Genomic DNA, 12,091 nt, shown 5'->3' with positions numbered 1-12,091 from the left:
TGATCATTTCAGGAAATTTCATTTTAACTGCTTTTGTTGCCATGGTTACCAAAACTTCTGTTATACACAGTGATGGACGGTGGGGGAGGCGGCTGGAGCATCTCAGCTCTGATTACAGAGCCCGAGGGAGGGGACAGACACACCATGAACTGATTTATAATAGAGGAATATGATGGGGCAATTCTGATGGGGCAGTTTTGATGGTGGCAATATGATGGGGCAGTTTTGATGGTGGCAATATGATGGGGGCAGTTTTGATGGTGGCAATATGATGGGGGCAGTTTTGATGGTGGCAATATGATGGGGGCAGTTTTGATGGTGGCAATTCTGATGGGGGCAAAATGATGGGGCAGTTATGACTGTGACAATATGATGGGGGCAGTTTTGATGGTGGCAATATGATGAGGCAGTGTTGATGTGGGCCGTTTTGATGGGGGCAATATGATGGGGCAAATTTGATGGGGGCCGTTTTGATGGGGCAATATGATGGGGAAGTTTTGATGTATAAAATTCTTCACATTTCCCAGTGAAACGCACAGCCAACTTCTTTTTTAAATCGCTGATATGCCCACATTTTTTAGTTTATCAACCTAAATTTTATACGTTCACAAAGGCCGCGTGTCTCTAACGGTGACGTCGCTATTTCCATAGCATGTACTGTTGTGGATTTATTAAGATTAGGGGAGAGCAAGGGGGCGGGACTTTGAGTGAAGCATGTGGTAGCAAAAATGGGGAGTGCGCCTGGATGGCCTGTGCTGCCCGACACCACACCTCCATCTTCTTTGAATTTGAGTAAGTTAGAATGCACTGGGTTCGGGGGTCTCTTAGTTTCACCCCTGCTTACCTATGCATTCACTTCATTAATTACTATCTTAACTAATGCTTATATCTCTACATTTAGAAATATCAAGTGCTGGCTCCTGACGAGTGGCCCTCTAGCCACGAAACGCGTAGAGCTGCCTTACGCCTTGCTACCCTATACCTATCTAGACTTATCAGCTAAACCATATACCTTACCCCAGGATCCAAGAGGCCTGAGTCTCTGCAGGCATTATCATATTTTATCATCTTACCCTCATGATATTTTTGGTGCACTTTGGAAAGTTGTTGCTTGCCATTTTATTGTGATATATAATATTGCTTGTTAATTCTGATGATACTCAAGTCATGATTGAGATGTATTGTATTACCCATGCATTACCAATAATTATATGTATATTTATCAATTGTACCTTGCTTTTTATCTGATGGCAACCAATAAACTCCTTTTATTTTCCACCATAAGATGCTTTTGCTACCACATGCTTCACTCAAAATCCCGCCCCCTTGCTCTCCCCCCTTTTGAATATGACAGGGATGGAAATATGTGACTCTACCGGGCCACAATTTCATTTAAAGTCCCGAGGGATGGAAGAACTGACCTTACCAGGTCACGCCTTCATTTAAAGTCCCCAAACCATTTTTGCTATTGAATATTGGATTTATTAAGGTTTGTTTGAAGGGTCCTCTCACACTGTTTCTCACTCAAGCAGCTAGCAGATAGTGAGGAGATGTTTTTTACAATGTGTTCAGGGGACAGGCAGCTAGCAGATAGGAAGATACTATTCAGCATTCCCACCCATTTTTCCCCAGGAAATGCATTTTCTAGTTAGCACTGATAACTGTTTTGGTGTCACTGGTCCCCAAAAAGTGACTCTTAGTGTCAGATTTGTCTGCTGCAATGTCTCAGTCCCGCTAAAAATTGATGATCACCGCCAATGCTAGTAAAAAAAAAATTTTTTTTTTTAAAAAGTCCTTCAAAATATCCCACAGTTTGTAGCCGCTATAACTTTTGCGCAAACCAATCAATATACGCTTATTGGAATTTTTTTTTTTTACAAAAACATGTAGAAGAATAAATATTGGCCTCAATTGATGAAGAAATTTATTTTTTTTTACATTTTTTTTTATTGGATGATTTTTATAGCAGAAAGTAAAAAAAAATATTATTTTGTTGTTTTTTTTTCAAAATTGTCAGTCTTTTTTGTTTATAGCGAAAACAAAAAAAAAAATGCAGAGGTGATCAAATATCATCAAAAGAAAGCTTTATTTGTGGGGGAAAAAGGACATCAATTTTATTTGGGTACAACATCACACGACCACGCAATTGTCAGTTAAAGCGACACATTGCAATTTTGTATCACAAAAAATTGCCTTTTCAGGAAGGGGGTAAAACCTTCTGGAGCTGAAGTGGTTAAAAAAAAAATCCTACCAAAAATGCTCTGAATCTGACCTTTGACCCTAACACTTACCCTGGCACTGACCTAGATCTAGCTTTTTTTTATACACTTCTGTTTGTTTTATATCTTCCTTTCCTGCAAAGACAGAACGATACAATAGGGGGGGGGGGGGGGGGGGTTATTTACTAAAGGCAAATCCACTTTGCACTACAAGTGCACTGCAAGTGCATTAGCTGTAGATCTGAGGGGGATATGCGAGGAAAATAAAAAATAGCATTGTTGCCTGTACATGATTGGATGATAAAATGAGCAGAGCTTCCCCTCATTTCAGATCTACCCCTCAGATCAAAAGCGACTGCACTTCCAAGTGCACTTGCAATGCAAAGTGGATTTGCCTTTAGTAAATCAACCTCAATGTATCTTCTTTTATTTGGAAGTGGAAGTAAACAAAGGGGCGGGCTGCACCGCGACTGATCACTAAGATAGCCAATCAAAGGCTATCACAGTGATCAGGTAATGACCTGGAACCGGGAGTCCTGGGTCCCAATTGTTAGTACGGGACAGGTATAATATATTATTATAATATCATTGTCATGGTGTTTGGACCCCCTATTAGCTTAGCTGGAAAAAAAAATTAAAATTAGCAATCCCTGTATCCTAAATTATTGCTTCCCCCACAGCCCTGAATCCCTCTCCCCCCTTCAATACACTCAGTAAAGACCCCCTATTCAGGACATGGGGCAGCTGTACTGTATGTGTACTCTGATGGGGGCAACTGAAATATATATATATATATATATATATATATATATATATATATATATATATATATATATATATATATATATATATATATATATTTAATATAGTAATGTATATAAAATAGTCAAAAATATGAGAATTACAAGAAAACGGTAAAGGTGTGTAAACATAAAGGGATGAAATAAAATAAGGTGCACTATATACAATACGGAACAAATGGAGGCCATGGAGAGATTTCATGGGTACAAATGCGTATCTACAGGAGATGGCTGAGTCTGCGATATCAAGGAAATAATGCCTCGTTGCCACCGAGCGGATCGGTTCGGGTCGGTACAGTTTGGAAGGCCTAGAACGGTCCGGCCTATTCCGGTGAGCGTTTCCACTGCAAATCGGACCGACAGGGGCCATACATGGGTTCAGAAAAAATGCCTAGCATGGCGTCACACGTTCGCCAATCAGTGGAAAGTATCGTAGCTCCGCCCTAACCGAACCGTTCCATTTTCTATGACCCCACATCTGAAGCAGGACCCTGAATGGAGTGGTTCGGTTGTATGGGCCGCTTTCATAATGGAAACACCCAAAATAGCGTACCGAACCGATCCGGTCGGTGGAAACGAGGCATAAGTAACTACGACAATGAACACGATATTGAGACCCCGTTTAACTCATCCAACTTTTTTTTTTTTTTTTTATTTCTCTTTTCTTCTCTTTTCCTCAACTTTTCTTCTTTTTTTCTTTTTCTTTGCTGTTTTTTCTTCTGTTTTTTTTTCTTTTATTTATTATGTAGTGATAATACAGCCGTAATCTCAGCTGTTTTAAGTATAGAGAACATAAGATACTCTGAGTCAGCAATTTAGGTTGTCGAAATGATGATATATGTTCACGTATTTGAAGGATCAGATATGTATACTATTAACTTGGCAAATGTGCAGGGGGCTCTCTGAGGCCTTCTGGTCTTTCATAGCCTTATAGGAATTATATAGACGAAGTAGTTGTTATTTTGTTAACGAAATCGCTTTCAAGTCATGTAATGTCCTTTAACCTATGGAACAATTTGACTAATGCCCCGCACACACGGTCGGATTTTCCGACGGAAAATGTGTGATAGGACCCTGTTGCCGTGTGTGGGCTCCATCACACATTTTCCATCGGATTTTCCGACACACAGAGTTTGAGAGCAGGATATAAAATTTTCCGACAACAAAATCCGTTGTCGGAAATTCCGATCGTGTGTACACAAATCCGACCAACAAAGTGCCACGCACACTCAGAATAAATAAAGAGATGAAAGCTATTGGCCACTGCCCCGTTTATAGTCCCGACGTACGTGTTTTACGTCACCGCGTTCAGAACGATCGGATTTTCCGACAACTTTGTGTGACCGTGTGTATGCAAGACAAGTTTGAGCCAACATCCGTCAGAAAAAATCCTAGGAATTTGTTGTCGGAATGTCCGATCAATGTCCGACCGTGTGTACAGGGCATAAGATGTCTATGGTTAAGGAACTGACGTATTTTGTGGTATGCTAAGGAACTTTGTCTTAAAATAAATAAAGAATTAAAAAAAAAATAAAAAAAATATGAGAATTACAAGAAAACGGTGAAGGTGTGTAAACATAAGAGGATGAAATAAAATAAAATAAGGTACACTATATACAATTCTCATTTGACTGAATAGAATGTCAAAAGACTTCTAATATAGTGGAGATGTAGGACATCGGAAAAAAGATACTCAAGAGTGTTTTTAAACAGGTATCTTAATGGACAGACATTGCAATAGTCACCTCAGTAGATTAAATGTAGGTCCAACTCAAGTGCCTGTAAGGCGATCATAGTCCACTGAATATTTAATGTAATCCAGGCATTCCAGGTATTATAGTAATGTTTTATATGGTCATTTGACATGTTCAAATGCCTCGTAGACACGATCAAAATTTTCCGACGGGAAATGTGTGAGGCTGTTGGCGGAAAATCCGACCGTGTGTACGCTCCATCGGACAATTGTTGTCGAATTTTCCGGTGAAAAATGTTGGATGGCAGGTTTGAAAATTTTCTGCGGACAAATGGGTGTTGTCGGATTTTCCGAGCGTGTGTACACAAGTCCGTAGGACAAGAGTCCAAAGTACAAACACGCATGCTCAGAAGCAAGGACGAGCCGGAAGCGGTCGGTCTTGTAAACTCGCGCTCGTAATGGAGAATTAACATTCGTGACGTGGAAAATTAAGAAATCTCCAAATTCAGCGCACAATTCTCTTATTGCAAACAAATTTTCAAAGGTTTTTTTTCCTAGTGATATCAAGAATAATATTATTGTGCTTTTTTTTTTTTTGGGGGGGCGAGTTACCACAACACCATTAGACTCGGTTCACACAGGGGTGGCACGACTTGCAGGTCGCCTCACCGCCTGCACATGACGACTTGCAAAACGACTTCTGTATAGAAGTCTATGCAAGTCGCCCCCAAAGTAGTACAGGAACCTTTTTCTAAGTTGGAGTGACTTGCGTTGCTCCGATTAGAACGGTTCCATGGTACAGAACGGGAGGCGACTTGTCAGGCGACTAGGTCGCCTGACAAGTCGCCCCTGTGTGAACCAAGTCTAACAACTATGTTGGTGTCGATTGTTAATGTTACATTGTATTTTTTAAAATATAACTGCCGACTCCCAAACTGTCATTTGAAGTAAAACACATAGCCAAGTATTATTCTCCACAATTTTTTTTTATTGTGCATTAACCTCCCTGGCGGTATTCCCGACTCTGGCTCACGGTGAGATTTTAGTAACAAAAGCGGTAACCCCGAGCCAGACTCAGGGATCGCATCGCAGGATCCAGGAAGAGCTTACTTACCTTGTCCCCTGGATCCTGCGATGTCTCTCCGCTGTGATCTGCGAGCCGCCATGTCTCGCTTAATTCACAGTGCCGAGCTCCGTTCCCTGCGAGTGTTGCGACGCACGGGGACAGAGTTCGGCGCCAAATTCAAAAAGTAATAAATACAGTATACTGTAATCTTACAGATTACAGTACTGTATCAAATAATTACACATCCCCTTTGTCCCTAGTGGTTTATCCAGTGCCCTGCATGCACTTTTATATTTATATTATAAAATTTAAAATAAAATAGATAAAATAAATAAATAAAATAAAAATAGACTGCCATCTTGTGGCTAAAAAGACAAGCTAAATTTACACCAAAGAAGAGGAAGGTTGGAGAAAACATTTATGGCGCCATCTTGTGGTGAAAAAGAAGAATACAGTTTTGGTAAATAATTACTCCTTAAGGGTGCTGCCATCTAGTGGCCAAGTTACAAATTACAGGGCAAGATATACAAAGTGAAAAGGAATAGAGGGGATAAAACTGGAATGGATTAACCTTTTACAATAGAGTACATATACAATAATTAGACAGATAACAATTTAAGTTGATGTCGACGTTAATACCTGTGGGAGTAATTGTATTTAATATATATATCCATTCTGTTTCATTTTTTGATATTCTCTGGACCATGTTTCCTCCCCTCCAATCAACATCTAATCTATCTATACCAAAGAATTTGGCTACACTGGGGTCCTTGTTGTGATGTATTATGAAATGATCAGAGAGGCTATGTTTTAAAAACCCATTTTTTATATTGTTTAGATGCTCATTAATATGTGTGCAGAGATTCCTTTTTGTACGTCCCACGTACTGTAACCCACAAGGGCAGATTATAAGATATGTTACATGGGTGGATTTACATGTGATGAATTTATCAATCCTATATTCATTACCTGTACTAAAAGATGTAAAATGTACCACTTTCCTCGCACTATTTCTAGTCAGTTTACAGGTCTTACACTTCCTACAATAGAGGAATCCCTTTAAATCCAGAAAAGTGTCCGCTTTCTCTGGGGGGGGGGGGGGGGTTGAGTACATTAGGGGCTAGTTTATTTCTCAAATTAGGTCGACGCCGATAGATGAATTTGGGGTGTTCAGGTAACAATTTGGACAAAGTCTTATCTCTCAACAGAACTGGCCAATGTTTCAAAAAGATTTTCTCTACACTTTTATTGTCCCTATCTCATGTCTTTTTGTTTTTTTTTCTTCCAAGAGTTTAATGACCGCCGAACATTAGGAAGATTTTATCCACAAGTCATTCAGAATTTGTTTATTTTGAACACTATTTTTCATTTTTGATATATCATAACAATTTTGAGGTTTGATTTTTTGAGCACATGGTAGCAAACGCCATGTTGGGTGTTTTCACAACTGGATTTTAAGTTGAGAATTCATATATGTATTAATACTAGCACTTTTATTTTGTATTAAGAGATTAACTTTTTCTGCACTTGCACTTTATAGAGAGCGCGGTTCTAATCAATTCATTAATATGTTTATTTACTTTCAAATACAACGTGCTGCAACGAATTAAGTTCCACGTTATTTAATTTAGTTTTCCATCTGCGTGGGTTGGTGGTAATTTTCAATCTATTGTCACACTTTAAAATTGCGCACACTCGAACGCCACCAAACTGCGGTATCTAAAAATCTCCATAGGTGACCATTTAAAAGACTTTACAGGTTACCAGTTTACAGTTAAATAGAGGTGTGGAGGTAGAATTTTTGCTGTCACTCAGACGTTTGCGGCGATTCCTCACATGTGTACTGAAAATGTTTTTCACGGACTGTTTCCGCATTTGCGCACAAGCAAATTTTTCACTAATAAAATTACTTTTTTTTTTTTTTATTGATCAACTTTATTGACACCACATGGGATGAAGAACATCCCTTGTGATAGCATGGGCCATGACAGGTCCTCTTTATGGACAGATCTCTTATCTGGCCTCCAGTGCAGCCATTCAGACACAGATCAGTCTGATTGGCTACTTCAGTGACCGGTAACAGCCAGGTAAGCAAAGAACCGAAACTAGAAGTGACAAAGTCCTCGTTGCTTCCGGTTGCTGACATCACACCGTGGGAGGGACAACATCAGTTCCTTCCAATGACTTCAGCCAAACACTAACCATGAGTGAAAGAAAAGTTTTTGTGTTATCATTCATATTCTCTGAAAACTGGCCAAGAAATAAATTCTGTCAGGGTATGTAAACTTATGAGCACAACTGTATATACCTTTTCTGAAGCCGCTCTGATCCGGTCCCACACTGAACTGTCAGATGCAGCTTTGCTGTGGAGGCGGGTGCAGAGGACACAGCTGACAGCGGAAGCCCCATAGTAACTCTATGGGTGACGTCACTCCTCATTGATTTCACAGGCGTTGTCAGCTGTGTCCTCTGCAGAGCTTCTGCCTCTGGAGACTGGACCGGAGCGGTTTCTTAAAAGGTATGTATAGCGATTTCTTCTTTACAGGGCTAGATATGTTAGTGTTAGATCATAGATGTCTGTAGATGTAAGGATTTTAGTGTTGGGGTGGACTTCTACTTTAACATCCTCCCAGAACCCGCCCCCCTATGTGCCCTTGGGGTGCGCTTTGTGTCTGCTGTGCCTGTTGGACACAGCTGTTCACAGATTGAGGTAAAGGGCCAATCAGAGCGTCTAGTGCTAAGATCATTGCTCTCGCTCTAACAATTGTGGTGATAGCTCACGTGTGGTTTGAACACTGTTTACATTTGCGGGAGCGACTTAATTATGCGTTTGCTTCTGTGTGCGTGCACGGAGGGATGGGTCTCTTTAATTTTTTTTTTTTTTTTTACACTGTCCCTTTATTTTTCTATTTATTTTATGATCACTTCTATTGCTGTCACGTTGAATGTAAACATCCCTTGTGACAGTGATAGTCACGTGTCTTTTTTTTTTGGAGGGATTTTGGGATCTATAAGACCCCAAATCCCTCCTTTGCACTTAAAAGCATTCAACACGCCAAGTTTGGCTGTTTTGAATACTGAATTTTTTTTTTTTAATCGGGCGCCTTTAAGGCTCCAGTAAACCAGAAGTGATGTCATGGAATCTCTTTCGGGTTGCTAGATCTGAGACACGATTCCAGCTTTGTTTTTGGTCTCTGGCCAGCTGGCGGATGTGACGGCTGGTCACTCGGGCCTTCTGGTGGGACAGGAGAGCCCTGGCAAGCCACAAAAGGGGAGGGTGTCCTCTCCCACCGCTTTTAGTAACAGCCTGATTAGCCACATTGTTTGTCATTACACGAAAGCCGACCGTCGGCTCTAAAAAAACGCTACCATGGATTATTATTACTATACAGGATTTATATAGTGCCAACAGTTTGCGCAGCGCTTTACAACATGAAGGCAGACGGAAGGAATCAGAAGGCCCTTCCCATTAGAGCTTACAATCTAGGAGGGAGGGTCAAGTGATACAAAAGGTAATAAGTGTGGGGGATGGGCTGATGGAGAAAATAAAAGTACAGTTGTTAGATGGAGGAAGGATAGGCTTCTCTAAAGAGAAAACTTTCAGGGATCGTCTAAAAGTGGATAGAGTTGGACATAGTGTGACAGATTGGGGTAGGGAATTCTAAAGGATGGGAGAGGCTCGGGAGAAGTCCTGGAGGCAAGCATGGGACGAGGTGACAAGGCAACTAGAGAGCAGGAGGTCTTGGGAGGAACAAAGAGAATGATTTGGTTGGTATTTTGAAGACTAGGTTAGCGATGTAGCTGGGGGGCAGCATTGTGGATGGCTTTGTAAGTTGTTGCTTGTATTTTGAATTTAATTTGTTGGGTGAGTGGCAGCCAATTGGAGGGATTGGAAGAGAAGAGTAGCAGACGCTGAGCGGTTTGTAAGGTGGATGAGTCTGGCAGCAACATTCATGATGGACTGAAAGGGGGAGGAGCCTATTTAAAGGTAAGCCAATGAGAAAGGAGTTGCAGTAGTCGAGGGGGAGAGATAACCTGGGAGTGAATCTCAGGAGCTTTGTGGTTTCATTGGTTAGGAAGGAGGTTGAGGCGAGGAGCCATGGAAATTGGATATGGGGGTGAAAGGAGAGTTCAGAGTCCAGGATTACACCTAGAACCTTGGCATGCGGGGACGGGTGGATGGTTGTGCCATTGCTCTTAAAAGAGAAGTCAGGGGAAGAGGCATGTGGGAGAGGAAATATTATGAGCTCAGTTTTGGACAAATTGAGTTTGAGGAAGTTGTGTGACATCCAGATAGATATGTCTGTTAGTAAGTTGGTGATGCGTGAAGAGAGTGCTGAAGTAAACTGACGGGTGGAGAGATCGATTTGGGAGTCGGTGGCGTAGAAATGATATTGAAAGCCATGGGAGGCTATCAGTTGGCCCAGGCAGGAGGTGTAGATTGAAAATAGGAGAGGTCCAAGACCGGAACCTTGGGGGACCCTGACAGAGAAAGGAAGAGGACTGGAGGAAGTTGAATTAGAAGTGATACTGAAGGTGCGGTGGGAAAGGTAGGATGAGAGCCATCGAAGAGCACACTCCTGGTGACCAAAGGGTTACATAGTTACGTAATAGGTGAGGTCGAAAAAAGACACAAGTCCATCAAGTCCAACCTATGTGTGTGATTATATGTCAGTATTACATTGTATATCCCTGTATGTTGTGGTCGTTAAGGTGCTTATCTAATAGTTTCTTGAAACTATCGATGCCCCCCGCTGAGACCACCGCCTGTGGAAGGGAATTCCACATCCTTGCCGCTCTTACAGTAAAGAACCCTCTACGTAGTTTAAGGTTAAACCTCTTTGCTTCTAATTTTAATGAGTGGCCACGTGTCTTGTTAAACTCCCTTCCGCGAAAAAGTTTTCTCCCTATTGTGGGGTCACCAGTACGGTATTTATAAATTGAAATCATATCCCCTCTCAAGCGTCTCTTCTTCAGGGAGAATAAGTTCAGTGCTCACAACCTTTCCTCATAACTAATATCCTCCAGACCCTTTATGAGCTTCCTTCCTGAGGACTGGTGCCCAGAACTGGACAGCATAATCCAGGTGCGGCCGGACCAGAGTCTTGTAGAGTGGGAGAATTCTCGTTTTATCTCTGGAGTTGATCCCCTTTTTAATGCCAATATTCTGTTTGCTTTATTAGTAGCAGCTTGGCATTGCATGTCATTGCTGAGCCTATCATCTACTAGGACCCCCAGGTCCTTTTCCAACCTAGATTCCCCCAGAGGTTCTCCCCCCAGTGTATAGATTGCATTCATATTTTTGCCACCCAAATGCATCATTTTACATTTTTCTACATTGATCCTCATTTGCCTAGTTGCCCACCCCATTAATTTGTTCAGATCTTTTTGTAAGTTTTCCACATCCTGCGGAGAAGTTATTGCCCTGCTTAGCTTAGTATCGTCCGTAAATACAGAGTTTGAACTGTTTATCCCATCCTCCAGGTCGTTTATGAACAAATTAAACAGGATTGGTCCCAGCACAGAACCCTGGGGGACCCCACTACCCACCTCTGACCATTCAGAGTACTCCCCATTTATCACCACCCTCTGAACTCACCCTTGTAGCCAGTCTTCAATCCATTTACTCACCCTATGGTCCATGCCAACGGACCTTGTTTTGTACAGTTAACGGTTATGGGGAACTGTGTCAAATGCTTTTACAAAATTTTGCTTTTTGTGTATCTGGCTTTTGCCAGATACACCATGTCTACGGGCCTTCCTTTATCTAGATGGCAACTCACCTCCTCATAGAAGGTTAATAGATTGATTTGGCAAGAATGATTGTTCATGAATCCATGCTGATTACTGCTAATGATACCGTTCTCATTACTAAAATATTGTATATAGTCCCTTATCATCCCCTCCAAGAGTTTACATACTATTGATGTTAGGCTAACTGGTCTGTAATTCCCAGGGATGTATTTTGGGCCCTTTTTAAATATTGGTGCTATATTGGCTTTTCTATAATCAGCTGGTACCATTCCAGTCAGTAGACTGTCAGTAAAAATTAGGAACAATGGTCTGGCAATTACTTGACTGAGTTCCCTAAGTACCCTTGGGTGCAAGCCATCTGGTCCCGGTGATGTATTAATGTTAAGTTTCCCAAGTATAATTTTAATTCTGTCCTCAGTTAACCATGGAGATGCTTTCTGTGGTGTGTCATGAGGATAAACATTGCAGTTTTGGTTACTGAAGCCCCCCGATTCCCTCGTGAAGACTGAGGAGAAGAATAAATTCAATACCTTTGCCATCTCCCCATCCTTTGTAACCA

This window comes from Aquarana catesbeiana, linkage group LG10 (assembly GCF_042186555.1).
Source record: "Aquarana catesbeiana isolate 2022-GZ linkage group LG10, ASM4218655v1, whole genome shotgun sequence".
Lineage (NCBI taxonomy): Eukaryota > Metazoa > Chordata > Amphibia > Anura > Ranidae > Aquarana > Aquarana catesbeiana.
The sequence above is the reverse complement of the archived record's forward strand: the minus strand, read 5'-3'. Positions refer to the sequence as shown.